Below are 13,682 nucleotides of genomic sequence, written 5' to 3'. Positions count from 1 at the left end.
TAAATGCTTCAATCAAAAGGTATCAAGTGGCTGAATGGATAAAAAACAAAAAAACAAACAAACAAAAAAAAACATGAGCCATATATATGCTGTCTACAAGAGACCCATCTCAGAACAAAGAACTCAAACCGACTGAAAGTGAAGGAAAAATATCTTACAGGCCAATATCCCTCATGAACATTGATGCCAAAATCCTCAACAAAATTCTAGCAAATTGCATCCAGCAGTACATCAGAAAGATCATACACTATGACCAAGTAGGATTCATCCCAGGGATGCAAGGATGGTACAATATCCACAGGTCAATAAACATGATACTGCACATAAACAAATTGAGAGATAAAAATCACATAGTTATAGCAATTGATGCAGAAAAAACATTTGACAAAATCCAACACCCTTTCTTGATAAAAACTCTCAGCAAGGTGGGAAAGGAAGCATCATACCTCAACATAATAAAAACCTTATATGACAAACCTACAGCCAGCATAATACTCAATAGGCAAAAACTAAAACCATTTACCCTAAGAACAGGAAAAAGACAGGGATGCCCACTCTCACCACTCCTGTTCAACATAGTACTGGAAGTACTAGCCATTGCAAGTAGACAAGAAGAAGAAATAAAAGGCATCCAAATTGGAAAAGAAGAAGTAAAACTGTCCTTATTCGCAGATGACATGATACTGTATATAGAAAACCCTAAAAACTCCATCAAAAATTATTAGACTTAAAAAATGAATTCGGCAATGTACCAGGATGCAAAATTAATGCCAAGAAATCTATGGCATTTCTATACACCAATAGTGAACTTACAGAAAGAGAGACTAAAAAAGCAATCCCATTTACCATTGCACCAAAAAAATTAAGATACCAAAAATAAACTTAAGTAAGGAGGTAAAAGACCTATACAAAGAAAACTCCAGGACACTGACAAAAGAGATAGAGGAAGACATAAACAGATGAAAGAACATACCATGTTCATGGATTGGTAGAATCAACATCATTAAATTGTCCATACTATCCAAAGCAATCTATAGATTCAATGCATTCCCCATTAAAATACCAAGAGCATATTTCACAGACCTAGAATGCACTTTACAAAAATTCATCTGGAATAAAAAATGACTCCGACTAGCTGCAGCGATCCTGAGAAAGAACAACGTAGGTGCGATCTCAATATCAGATATCCAGCTGTATTACTAAGCCACTGTTCTCAAAACAGCCTGGTACTGGCACAGAAACAGACATATAGATCAACTGAATAGAATAGATAACCCAGAAATCGACCCAAACCACTATGCTCAACTAATATTTGACAAAGGAGGCAAGAGCATACAATGGCATCAAGACAGTCTCTTCAATAAATGGTGTTGGGAAAATTGGACAGATACATGCAAAAAAAATGAAACTAGACCAGCAACTTACACCATACACAAAAATAAACTCAAAATGGATAAAGGACTTAACCATAAGATGGGAAATCATACAAATATTAGAGGAATCTACAGGCAGAGAAATCTCAGACATATGCCGAAGCAATTTCTTAACTGATACCGCTCCTAGGGCAATGGAAACTAAAGAGAAAATAAACAAATTGGGCTACATCAAAATAAAAAGCTTTTGCACAGCAAAAGAAACCATCAACAAAACAACGAGAAAGCCCACTGTATTGGAGATCATATTTGTCAATGTTATCACCGATAAGGCTTTAATCTCCAACATTTACAGGGAACTCATACAACTTATCAAAAGGAATATAACCCAATCAAAAATGGGCAACAAACCTAAATAGATACTTTTCGAAAGAGGACATAAGGAAGGCCAAGAGACATATGAAAACATGCTCAAAGTCATTAATTATCAGAGAGATGCAAATCAAAATGACAATGCGGTAAATCTCACACCTGTCAGAATGGCTATCATCAACAAATGACAAGTGCTGGTGAGGATGCGGAGAAAAAGGAACCCTGTGCACAGCTGGTGGGATTGCAGACTGGTGCAGCCACTGTGGAAAACAGAATGGAGTTTCCTCAAAAAACTAAAAATGGAACTCCTATTTGACCCAGTGATCCCACTTCTAGGAATATATCCCAAGCAAGGAGAAACACCAATCAGAAAGTATATATGCACCCCTATGTTCATAGCGGCACAATTCACCATAGCTAAGATTTGGAAACAGCCTAAGTGCCCATTAGCAGATGAATGGATTAAAAACAAAATACATCTACACAATGGAATACTACTCTGCTATAAAAAAGAAGGATATCCTACCATTTGCAACAGCATGGATCGAACTGGAGAGCATTATGCTAAGTGAAATAAGCCAGTGAGAGAAAGATAAATATCACATGATCTCACTCATTTATGGACTATAATGAACAACATAAACTGATGAACAAAAACAGATCCAGAGACAGAGAAACATTGATCAGACCGTCAAAGCTCAGAGGGAAGGTAGGGGAGGGTGGGGGTAAGGGAGAGAGATCAACCAAAGGACTTCTATGCATGCATAGAAGCCTAACCGATGGACACAGACTACAGGGGGTGAGGGCATGAGTGGGGGGGGGGGCAATGGGGGGATAAGGACACATATGTAATACCTTAATCAATAAAGAAATTTTTAAAAATGAAAAAAATAAATATGCAGCCAAGAACTGATGGAACAAAAACATAAGGGTCACTATATTGCATAAATTACTAGATTAACCAATAAAAGAAATAGTGATAGAGCTATATAATGGTGATGAATTCTCAACTAGTTCAGCAGAAAGTAAACAGATAATTTTCAATAATTAAAGGGATAAAAGAAGTGCTTTATTTAGAGAAATGATGCTAAATATAAGAAGAAAGTAACATAAATTGGTTGCTTCCTAGAAAGGGGACTGGGAGGGAGGGTATGTATTGGAGTAGGTTGTGGCTCAAATGTCACAGACTCTCAATGTTCTTACCAAGATTTTGTAGATTTTTCTTGAATAAATGTTTCTGTGCTAGCTGTATGCCTCCAGGACAGTCTCCAGAGACTTTAAAAGGCTATTTTTCAAATAATTTTCACCAATGAAATTGTTGTTTCCCATATGGCCATTCTGGAAGCCCCACTTTCTAAAAATTTTTTCCCATGGAAAAAGTACTTTGGTTAGAGCTCCTTCTCCACATATTATCTCTACTAGAATCTCATCAAGCCAAACCCAAGTTTTTATTCAGCATATAAAAAGCATGCAAAAAAGTGAAATGGGGGTTACAATGTAAAACATAGCATAGGGAATATAGTCAATAATATTGTAATAAGTATGTATAGTGTCACATGGGTACTAGATTTATCAGGGTGTTCACTTTGTAAGTTATATAAATGTTTAATCACTGGGTTGCACACCTGAAACTAATATAATATTGTACATCAATTGTAATTGAAAAATTAAAAAATTATTTAAAAAGAAAAAGTAAACCCAATAAATAGTTTGAGGTTTATCACCTAAGTGCCGATGTTTTGCAAAGCAGCTGTTCTCCAGAATCAGGCATTGATCAGAAGAGGAAACAACAGTAATTATGTGTACTACTAAAACATTCTGATTCCTGGAGCAGCAGAAATCATCCCATTCCTCGGAACTGTTCGTGGTTATGTAAGGTCGGCTCTGCTGCCGATACAGCTATGGTTTTGAAATTTCATTTTAATTTTTTGTAAGAAAAAAAGGAAAAACTGTCTTCACTAAATATTGGCAAGAGCACAAAATAGGCCCCATTTGGTCTCTAGAAACATAGAGGCTGGGTCTAAAATTGTGGAAAAGCTGATTGTGACATTGCTGTGACTTTTAACTACCTTAGTGATTCCTTCCATGCTAACTGTCGGATAATGATCGTTTCTCTTCCCTCCACCTCACTTTCTCCCTCTGTAGCTTAGATCTCTAAACACCAGATAGACTGGGAAACTCTTACCTCAATGGAAAGTGTGATAGGGCTTTGCCACTAGGAGAGATGTTTTCTAAACTGACACCCTCTCCCCAGTTGTGTCTCGCCTTGACCTACTCATTCTGAGCACTTTATCGAAGAAATGGTGAGTTATAAATACATGTAGGACCCCAAAGAGAAGAGGCATCTATAGCAGCTCTCAGTTCTCTCCCTGCTTGTTTAGCCTGTGTGTATCTTTATTCTGGGTCGCCATTGCTCCATTGTGCCCACAGCTGCCTCAGACCCTAGCTGTAGGGCCACAAGGCTGGAGGGGCAGATACCAAACTATCTGTTCCCTGGGAAACCTCCCTCAGGAGTGTAAAAGAAGTTTAAGCACACTAAGGAATGGCCTGAAAAGGACATGACAAGAAAAGAAAGCTACAGACCAATATCCCTTAGGAATATAGATGGAAAAGTCAACAAAATTTAAGCAGATCCAATCCAGTAACAGAAAAAAATGATACACCGTGAACATGTGGGATTTGTCCCAGGAATTTAAGATTGATTTAACATATGAAAATCAATTACTAATCACTAAAGTACAAAAAAAAAAAACCATATGATCATTTCAATAGATTCAGTAGAAGCATTTGACAAAATCTAACACCCTATTATGATTTTTACAAAACATTCAATATACAAGGAATAGAAGGAAACTTCCTCAACCAGATAAAGGGTTTCCATGGGGGGAAAAAACACACACAAAAAAAACCCACAACACACAGCTAACATCATACTTTTATTGTTGCTGTTTTTGTGTGTTTTATTTTATCTCAAGAATTTTGCATTTACAGAAACATCAAGAACATAGTACAGAGAGGTCTCATATACTTCATTTCCATTTTCCCCTATTATTAACATTTTACAATAGTGCGGTACATTTGTTATAATTATAATAAACCAATATTTATACATTATTAACCAAAGTCCATGCTTTACTCAGATTTAAATAGTTTTTATCTAATGTCCTCCTTCTATTTCAGGATTCCATCCAAGATGCCACATTACATTTAGTTGTCATGTGTCCTTAGTTCCTCTGGGTTATGGCAGTTTCTCACAACTTCCTTGTCTTTGATGACCCTGATTATTTTGAGGAGTCCTGGTGAGATGTACTGTAGGATGTCCTTCTATTGGAATTTATCTGATATTCTTCTTATGATTAGACTTTTTTTAAAAAAACTTATCTTTGTTGCTGAAAGTATTACAGATGTCCCCTTTTTTCCTCATTAACCCCTCCTCCTCATTCCCACCCTCTCCCCAGGCCCTCACTGCCTATGAGTTATGCATACATGCATATAAATTCTTTGGTTAATCTCTTCCTTCCTCCCCTGCCTCTTCCCTCTGTGATTCATCAGTCTGTTCCATGCTTCCCTGTCTCTGGATCTATTTTGTTTGTCAGTTTATTTTATTGTTTAGATTTCACATATAAGTGAGATCATATGATATTTTTCTTTCTCTGACTGGCTTATTTTGCTTGATATAATACTCTCCAGGTCCCTTCATGTTGTCTCAAAGGGTAAGAGATCCTTCTTTTTTACAGTTGCATAGTATTCCATGGTATAAATATAACACAGCTTTTTCATCCACTCATCTACTGATAGCGGTGCATTCTTTCTGATTGGTGTTTCAGTATTCTTAGCATATAATCCTAGAAGCTGGATCACTGGGTCAAGTGGCAGTTCCATATTTAATTTTTTGAGGAAGCTCCACATTGTTTTACATAGTGGTTGTACCAGTCTGCATTCCCACCAACAGTGTACTAGGGTTTCTTTTTCTCCACATCCTCACCAGCACTTATTGTTTGTTGATTTATTTATGATAGCCATTCTGGCAGGTATGAGTAACATGGTTTAAAAAAAATGAGAGCTTTTCTGCTAAGATAAGGAAGAATGTCTGCTCTCACCAATTCTATTCAACACTATAAGGGGGATTCAAGTTAGGGCAAATAGGCAAAAGAAAGGATGGGAGGGAGGGAGGGAAAACATTTTTTAAAAGGAAAGAGATAAAAGTCATCCTGATTAGAAAGGAAGAAATAAAACTATCTCTATGTGCAGATAACATGAGTTTGTATGTAGAAAATCCTAAGGAAACCACTAAAAATCTATTAGAACTAATAAAGAAATTCAACAAGGTTGTAGGATACAAGATAAAAAATATATTTGTCTTATGTTCCACTTAAGAGTTTGGGGAAATATCAACATGCCCTAGCCGGTTTGGCTGAGTGGATAGAGCGTCGGCCTGTGGACTGAAGGTTTAATTTGGTCAAGGACATGTACCTTGTTTGCAGGCTCAATTCCCGGCCCTGGTTGGGGTGCAGGTGGGAGGCAACCAATTGATGTTTCTCTCTCTCTGTCTCTCCCCCTCCCTTCCACTATTTCTAAAAAAAGAATCAATGGAAAAATATCCTCTGGTGAGAATTTTTAAAATGTCAAAATAAATAAAAAGTGGGAGAATTAAAAATATATAAATCAGAGAGGTGACAAAATGGCGGTGGAATAGACAGACTTGTCCCGGAGCAGACAGAATGAACAGCTGAAACAAATAACATCCACCCCGAATTGGCGAAGGAGACTCAGCTGGTGAGACAGTTTGCAACCAGGGAGTGCATAGGATCCCTGTAGAAAGGTAAAATCAAGGATCTGGGCAGCAGAGTCTGTCAGACTTCTGAGCCCAGAGGGTCAGAGGGAATCTGCACAGCACCAAGCCACGGCCCTGGGGACAGGCACAGCCTCTGACTGGGAAAGAAGGGCCACAGGACTGCTGGACTGCAAGGGATTCTAGAACTGGGTCCACAGTCACAAAAGGCTGAACCCAGAGGGGGCAGCCTGAAGGGCTGGCCAGACCGCACAGCACCGGCAGGAGAGGAGCACGCAGAGGCCCAGTCTTTCCCCTCTCTGTGGCCTGAGCCTTTCTTCACTAAACCTAGTTCATAGGACCTTTCGGATACAGACACTTACCCGTGGCTGAGGTGAGGGAGAAGGTGCAGACTTGTGGAAACTGGGGAGAGGAAGGGTTCCAGGAGAAGTGGCAGGGAGTCTGGCACTGAGTCATACCTGAGCCCATAACCTGGGTGGCCATTTTGTCCTGAAGAGATAGCCTCTCCCTCCAGTCTCCAGGCAACCAATACAGCCACACCCAGATTCCACCCTGAATGGTACAAAGGATTAAAAAAAAAAAAGAATCTAAATAGTACCTGAGAGTCCAAAGGGACTGGCCTAAAGACAGTACAGAAGACTGGGATCTTAAGCCAGCCAAAGGAATGACACTTCACTTTTTCATTTTTATTATTGTGTTATCGCTTTTTTCTTTGTTTCCCTATTTTTATTTTTTGCTTTATTTTCCTTTTTTTCACATTATTTTTCCATCACTCTATTTTATTTTTATTAGCTATTTTTATTTTTATACCATTTTTGAAATCATTTTTTAAATTTATTATTATTATTATTATTATTATTATTATTTTCTCATTCTCTTTCTTCTTATCCACCCATCCCCTTTCTAATTCCTCTACACTGAACTGAGGACCTCCCCATATTCATCCAATTCTTAACCTTATTTTCTGTATATAAGCTCAGCCTCTACAGATTCTGCCCCATCATCTTTGCTGGGTGTTTGGTGTTTGTATTTTTTTGGTTTATCTCTTGGTTCTGTGGTGTTTGCCATATATATATATATATATATATGAAAAAGGAGAAAAAAACATCTGACCCGAATTGGTGAAGGAGATTCAGCTAGTGAGACAGTTTGCAACCAGGGAGGGCATAGGATCCCTGTAGAAAGGTAAAATCAATGTTTATATATATTTATTCTCTCCTTTTTCTTCCTTTTTCTTTTCTCTCTTATCTTTTTCTCTCTCTTTGATATCATTTGTGCTCTATTTTCTCTCCACTAATTCTCTTTTCTCAGGTGGTTACTTATAGTGGGGTCATTGGTGTTGTGAGTATATTCGTGCTTTGTTCCCTTTGTGTTGTGTCTTGTCAAGGTGAATTTTATCCTGTCTGTCCAAGAGCTAGAGAGCAAGCCACATTAACCAGACACCTGGAGAGGAAACTTCCTCCACTAATGGGTCAAGAACACCCCAGACACAACTACAGAGGCAGGAAGAAGGCGGCAGTGAGGGAGAGAGCGTGAGTGAGGGAAGGAGCAAAAGAGGAGTGTGTGGTCATGTATGGTGTGTGTGTGTGTATGTGAGTGAGGCACAGTTAGATCCCGCAGGACCTTCGGGGGCAGGTTAACCGGGCTCGCCTAACTAGGCAGCCTCTGCTACCATTGCAAACAGTACCGGGAGACCAGCTTATCCTAAGGGGCCTATCCTTTTTGAAGGGGAGAGCTGCTTTAACTTGGAGTCCAGCCTCACCTCCACCCAAGGTGCCCTCAGAGAACACCTGGGACTGTACAGCCACCCCTGCCAGGGACCTGCTAACTCGGCTGTGGTCCCATGGTCAATGAGTCTCCAGCCACCCTGGACGCAGGCTCCTGTGAGTTCTGAAGCATGTTCCCCTCTGAACGGCCCAACGCTTTAGCCCAGGGCACTGCAACCACGTGAGCAGCAGACATGTGAGCAGCCCGCTCCTGTCCAAGGAGCAGCAGCCCCACAAGCAGCCTGCCCCAGGCCTAATAGCAGCAGCTTCACATGGCCTGCCCCTGTCCAAGGAGCAGCAGCTTTGTTAGCAGCCTGCTCCCCCATCCGAAGAGCAGCAGCCCTGCGAGCAGCCCACCCCAGGCCTAAGAGCAGCAGCCTCACATGGCCTCACCCTGTCCAAGGAGCAGCAGCTATATAAGTAGCCCACTCCCCTGTCCAAGGAGCAGCAACGATGTGAGCAGCCTGACCCATCTAAGGAGCAGCAGCCACAAGAGGAGCCCTCCCACAATTGAGGAGCAGCAGCCCCATGCAGCCCGCCCCCATCCGAGGAGCAGCAGCTGCGTGCAGCCTGTACCCTGCCCCCGTCCGAGGAGCAGCAGCCACATGAGCAGCCTGCCCCCATCTGAGGAGCAGCAGCTGTGTGAGCAGCCTGCACCCATTCGAGGAGCAGCAGCTGCCTGAGCAGCTTACCCCGGACCGAGGAGCAGCAGCCACACAGCAGACTGCCCATGTCTGAGGAGCGGCAGTCCTGCGTAGCCCACACTGGTCCGAGGAGCAGCAGCCACACGCAGCCTACACCTATCCAATGAGCAGCAGCTGGATGAGGGGCCCGCCCCCATCTGAGGAGCAGCAGCTGCACGTGCATCTCACTCCCACCTGAGGAGCAGCAGCCACGCAAGCAGCTCATCCTCGGTCCAAGGAGCAGCAGCCACATGAGCAGACCACCCAAATCTGAGGAGCGGCAGTCCTGTGCAGCCCGCCCCGTCTGAGGAGCAGCAGCCGCACGTGCAGCTCACTCCCGTATAAGGAGCAGCAGCCACGCAAGCAGCCCATCCCCATTAAAATAACAATGGCATATGTTGCAGACCTAAAACAAACTTTCCAAAAATTCATCTGGAATAAAAAAAGACCCCGAATAGCAGCAGCAATCCTGAGAAAGAAGAACAAAGTAGGTGTGATCTCAATACCAGATATCAAGCTGTACTATAAAGCCACTGTTCTCAAAATAGCCTGGTACTGGCACAAGAACAGACATATAGATCAATGTAATAGAAGAGATAACCCAGAAATCAACCCAAGCCACTATGCTCGATTAATATTTGACAAAGGAGGCATGAACATACAATGTAGTCAAGATAGTCTCTTCAATAAACAGTGTTGGGAAAATTGGACAGGTACATTAAAAAAATTGAAACTAGACCACCAACTTACCCCATACACAAAAATAAACTCAAAACGGATACAGGACTTAAACATAAGACAGGAAACCATAAAAATACTAGAGGAATCCAAAGGCAGCAAAATCTCAGACATATGCCAAAGCAATTTGTTCACTGATACTGCTCCTTGGGCAATGGAAACTAAAGAGAAAATAAACAAATGGGACTACATCAAAATAAAATGCATTTTCACAGCAAAAGAAACCATCAGCAAAACAACAAGAAAGCCCACCTCATGGGAGAACATATTTGCCAATGTTATCACTGATAAGGGTTTAATCTCTAACATTTATAGGGAACTCATACAACTTAACAAAAGGAAGACAAAAAATCCAATAAAAAAATGGGCAATGGCCCTAAATAGATCCTTTTCAAAAGAAGACAGAAGGAAGGCCAAGAGACATATGAAAACATGCTCAAAGTCACTAATCATCTGAGAGATGCAAATCAAAACGACAATGCGGTACCATCTCACACCTGTCAGAATGGCTATCATCAACAAATTAACAAACAACAAGTGTTGGCGAGGATGCGGAGGAAAAAGGAACCCTCGTGCAATGCTGGTGGGAATGCAGACTGGTGTAGCCACTGTGGAGAACAGAATGGAGTTTCCTCAAAAAACTAAAAATGGAACTCCTATTTGACCCAGTGATCCCACTTCTAGGAATATATCCCAAGAAATTAGAAACACCAATTAGAAAGGTGTTCATAGCAGCACAATTTACAATAGCTAATATTTGGAAACAGCCCAAGTGCCCATCAGCAGATGAGTGGATTAGAAAACTGTGGTACATGTACAAAATGGAATACTATGCTTCAGTAAAAAAGGAGTTCTTACCATTTGCAACAGCATGGATGGAACTGGAGAGCATTATGCTAAGTGAAATAAGCCCGTCAGATAAAGATAAATATCACATGATCTCACTCATTTATGGAATATAATGAACAACATAAACTGATGAACAAAAACATATCCAGAGACAGATAAGCATTGATCAGACCATCCAACCTCAGAGGGAAGTTAGGGGAGGTTGGGGGTAAGGGGGAGAGATGAACCAAAGACTTGTATGCATGCATATAAGCCTAACCAATGGACACAGACTACAGAGGGGTGAGGGCATGAGTTGGGGAGGGGGTAATGGGGGAATAAGGACACATATGTAACACCTTAATCAATAAAGAAATTAAATATATATATAAATACACACACACACACACACACACACACACACACACACTAGTGGCCCGGTGCACGAAATTCGTGTACAGGTTGGGAGGTTTCCCTCAGCCCAGCCTGCACCCTCTCCAATCTTGCACCCCTCGAAGGATGTCCTACTGCCGGTTTACAGGGATTGGGCCTAAACCGGCAGTCGCACATCCCTCTCGCAATTCGGGACTGCTGGCTCCTAACCAGGAGCAGCAGCCACACAGCAGACTGCCCTGCCGGCCTGCCAGCCTGCTTGCCCCCAAATGTCCCCCCACCAGCCTCATCACCCCCAACTGCCCCCGTGCCAGCGTGCTTGCCCCCAACTGCCCCTCTACTGGCCTGCTCACCCCAAACTCCCCCCCCCCGCTGTCCTGATCAGTCCCAACTGACCCACACTGACGGCCTGCTTGCCCCAACTGCCCCCCCTGCTGGTCTGCTGACCCCCAACTGCCCCCCTGCCAGCCTGATCACCCCTGATCCCCCTCCCACCAGCCTAATCACCCACAACTGCCATCCCATCCTGGCCTGATCACCCTCAACTGCCCACCCCTCTTGGCCTCTAACCACCTCTATCTCAGCCCCACCACCATGGCTTTGTCCAGAAAAACGTCCAGAAGGTCTCCTGGAAGGTCTCCCAGTCTAATTAGCATATTACTCTTTTATTAGTATAGATAGAGGCCTGGTGCATGGGTGGGGGCCGGCAGGTTTGCCCTGAAGTGTGTCCCGGATCAGGGTGGGGGTTCCCTTGGGGTGTGGGGCAACCTGGGTGAGGGGCTGATGGCTGTTTTCAGGCTGGCCACGCCCCCCAGCGGGGACTCTTACTCCATGGGGGTGTGGTTAGCCTGGGTAAGGGGCTAAGAGCTGTTTTCAGGCTGGCCACACCGCCATCAGGGTGGGGGGTCCCCACTGGGGTGCCTGGCCAGCCTGGGTAAGGGGCTGAGGGCAATTTTCAGGCTGGCCACAGCCCCTTCAGGGTGGGGGTCCCCACTGGGGTGCCTGGTCAACCTGGGTGAGGGGCTGATGGCTGTTTGTGGGCTGGCCACCCCCCCTGGTGACCCAGGCTTCCAGCCCCTCCTTTAGCGGCGGCCAGGGCGGTCTGGAAGCCTGGCCAGGTTCCCAGTCCCTCCTTGAGTGGAGGCCAGGGCAGGCAGAAAGCTTGGTTTCCTCCATCACTGGGAGCGACCCAAGCTTCCTGCTCGCTCCAGCTCCATGGCTGCCGCCATCTTTGTTGGATTAATTTGCATACTCACTCCTGATTGGCTTGTGGGCATAGTGGAGGGACAGTCAATTTGCATGTTTCTCTTTTATTAGTGTAGATATAAATCATATATATGTTTGTGTGTGTGTGTGTGTGTCTTCTTTTTCAGGTGCCCATTCTCATATCAGGGCAACCATCTTTTCTTGGGTATCTCCAAAAATTTCTAGGCTAGATAGAGAGACATAATCATCTTGATATTTCCATATCAGCACATATGAAAATACCTTATTCTTTTTTCCTCTCTGCAGATTATTCCACCATAAGCAAGTACCATACTTTATGACATGGAGAGAGAGACATTTAAAGAGTTTCCTAGTCTTTTACTGTTAAAAGCAATACTGCAATAAATATTAGGAATACTGTGTATTCCTAGAAATGAAATTGTTAGCTCAAATGTTATGTGCAGTCTGGCCTGCATGGCTCAGTGGTTGAGCATTGATCTATGAACCAGGAGGTCACGGTTTGATTCCCAGTCAGGGCCACGTGCCTGGGTTGCAGGTTTGATCCCCAATGGAAGGTGTGTAGCAGTCAGCCGATCAATTATTCCCTCTCATCACTGCTGTTTCTATCTCACTCTCCCTCTGTCTTCCTCTCTGAAATCAATAAAAATATATTTTTTAAAAAGGTTGTGCATTTGTAATTGTGATAGCTATTTCCAAGTAGTCCTCCAAAAAATGAACTCTACCAATTTACTCTATGCCTACTGACAGCACATTGGAGCACTGCTTCCTCTATCCCATCAACACAACTTCAAACTCATGGTGTTGGATTATCTGATAAAATTTGATTTTTTACTGTTCATATTTGCATTCATCTATGAGAAATAGTAAGCATATTTTCAGATGCGTATTTGTTATTCTTCTTTGAACTTTGTCCCTCTTTTCATTTCTTGGCTTTTTAACCCTTGATTTATGAGAATTCTTAATTCAATAATAAATTAGACTTCTGTAGTTATACATATGCTAGTCCATACTTGCTGGGTTGCAAAAGCCCCACTCTCACTCCGCCTTTATTTTAACATTTGTCTTTTGATATTATTTATGGCATATTTTGCCTTGCAAAAAATTTTAAATCGTATGTTGTCAAATGGTCACTTTTTTCTTTATGTTTTGTGGGCTTTATGTATTTCCTAGAAAGGCTGCTTCCACACTAAGAGTATAAAAGTAAATTCTCCCATGGATACTTCTAATACTTTCATGTTTTTACTTTTTAACATTTCAATCCTTGAACCATCTGGAATTTATTTAGATTTAAGAGAAATTTTAAAATATTTTAAACTAAATGAAAATACAACTTGTCAAAATTTGTGGGATGCAGCAAAAGCAGTGCTAAGAGGGAAACTTATAGCATTGAATGCCTGTATTGGGAAAAAAAGAAAGATGTAAAATCAACAATCTAAATTTCCACCTTAGGAAACTAGAATAATAAGAGCAAAATAATTCAAAAATAAACAGAAGAAAAAATAATAAAAAT

General features: G+C 42.1%; 1 protein-coding gene across 1 annotated transcript in view; it reads right to left on the bottom strand.

Annotated features, from left to right (window-relative positions):
* NHSL2 (NHS like 2) overlaps window positions 1–13,682 on the bottom strand; it is a 375,435-nt gene that overhangs the window by 238,337 nt on the left and 123,416 nt on the right. The window lies entirely within an intron of this gene.

The sequence above is a fragment of the Eptesicus fuscus genome, chromosome 1, assembly GCF_027574615.1.
Source record: "Eptesicus fuscus isolate TK198812 chromosome 1, DD_ASM_mEF_20220401, whole genome shotgun sequence".
Taxonomy (NCBI): Eukaryota; Metazoa; Chordata; class Mammalia; order Chiroptera; family Vespertilionidae; genus Eptesicus; species Eptesicus fuscus.
Note: the sequence above shows the minus strand (reverse complement) of the source record. Positions and strands in the feature narration are given on the sequence as shown.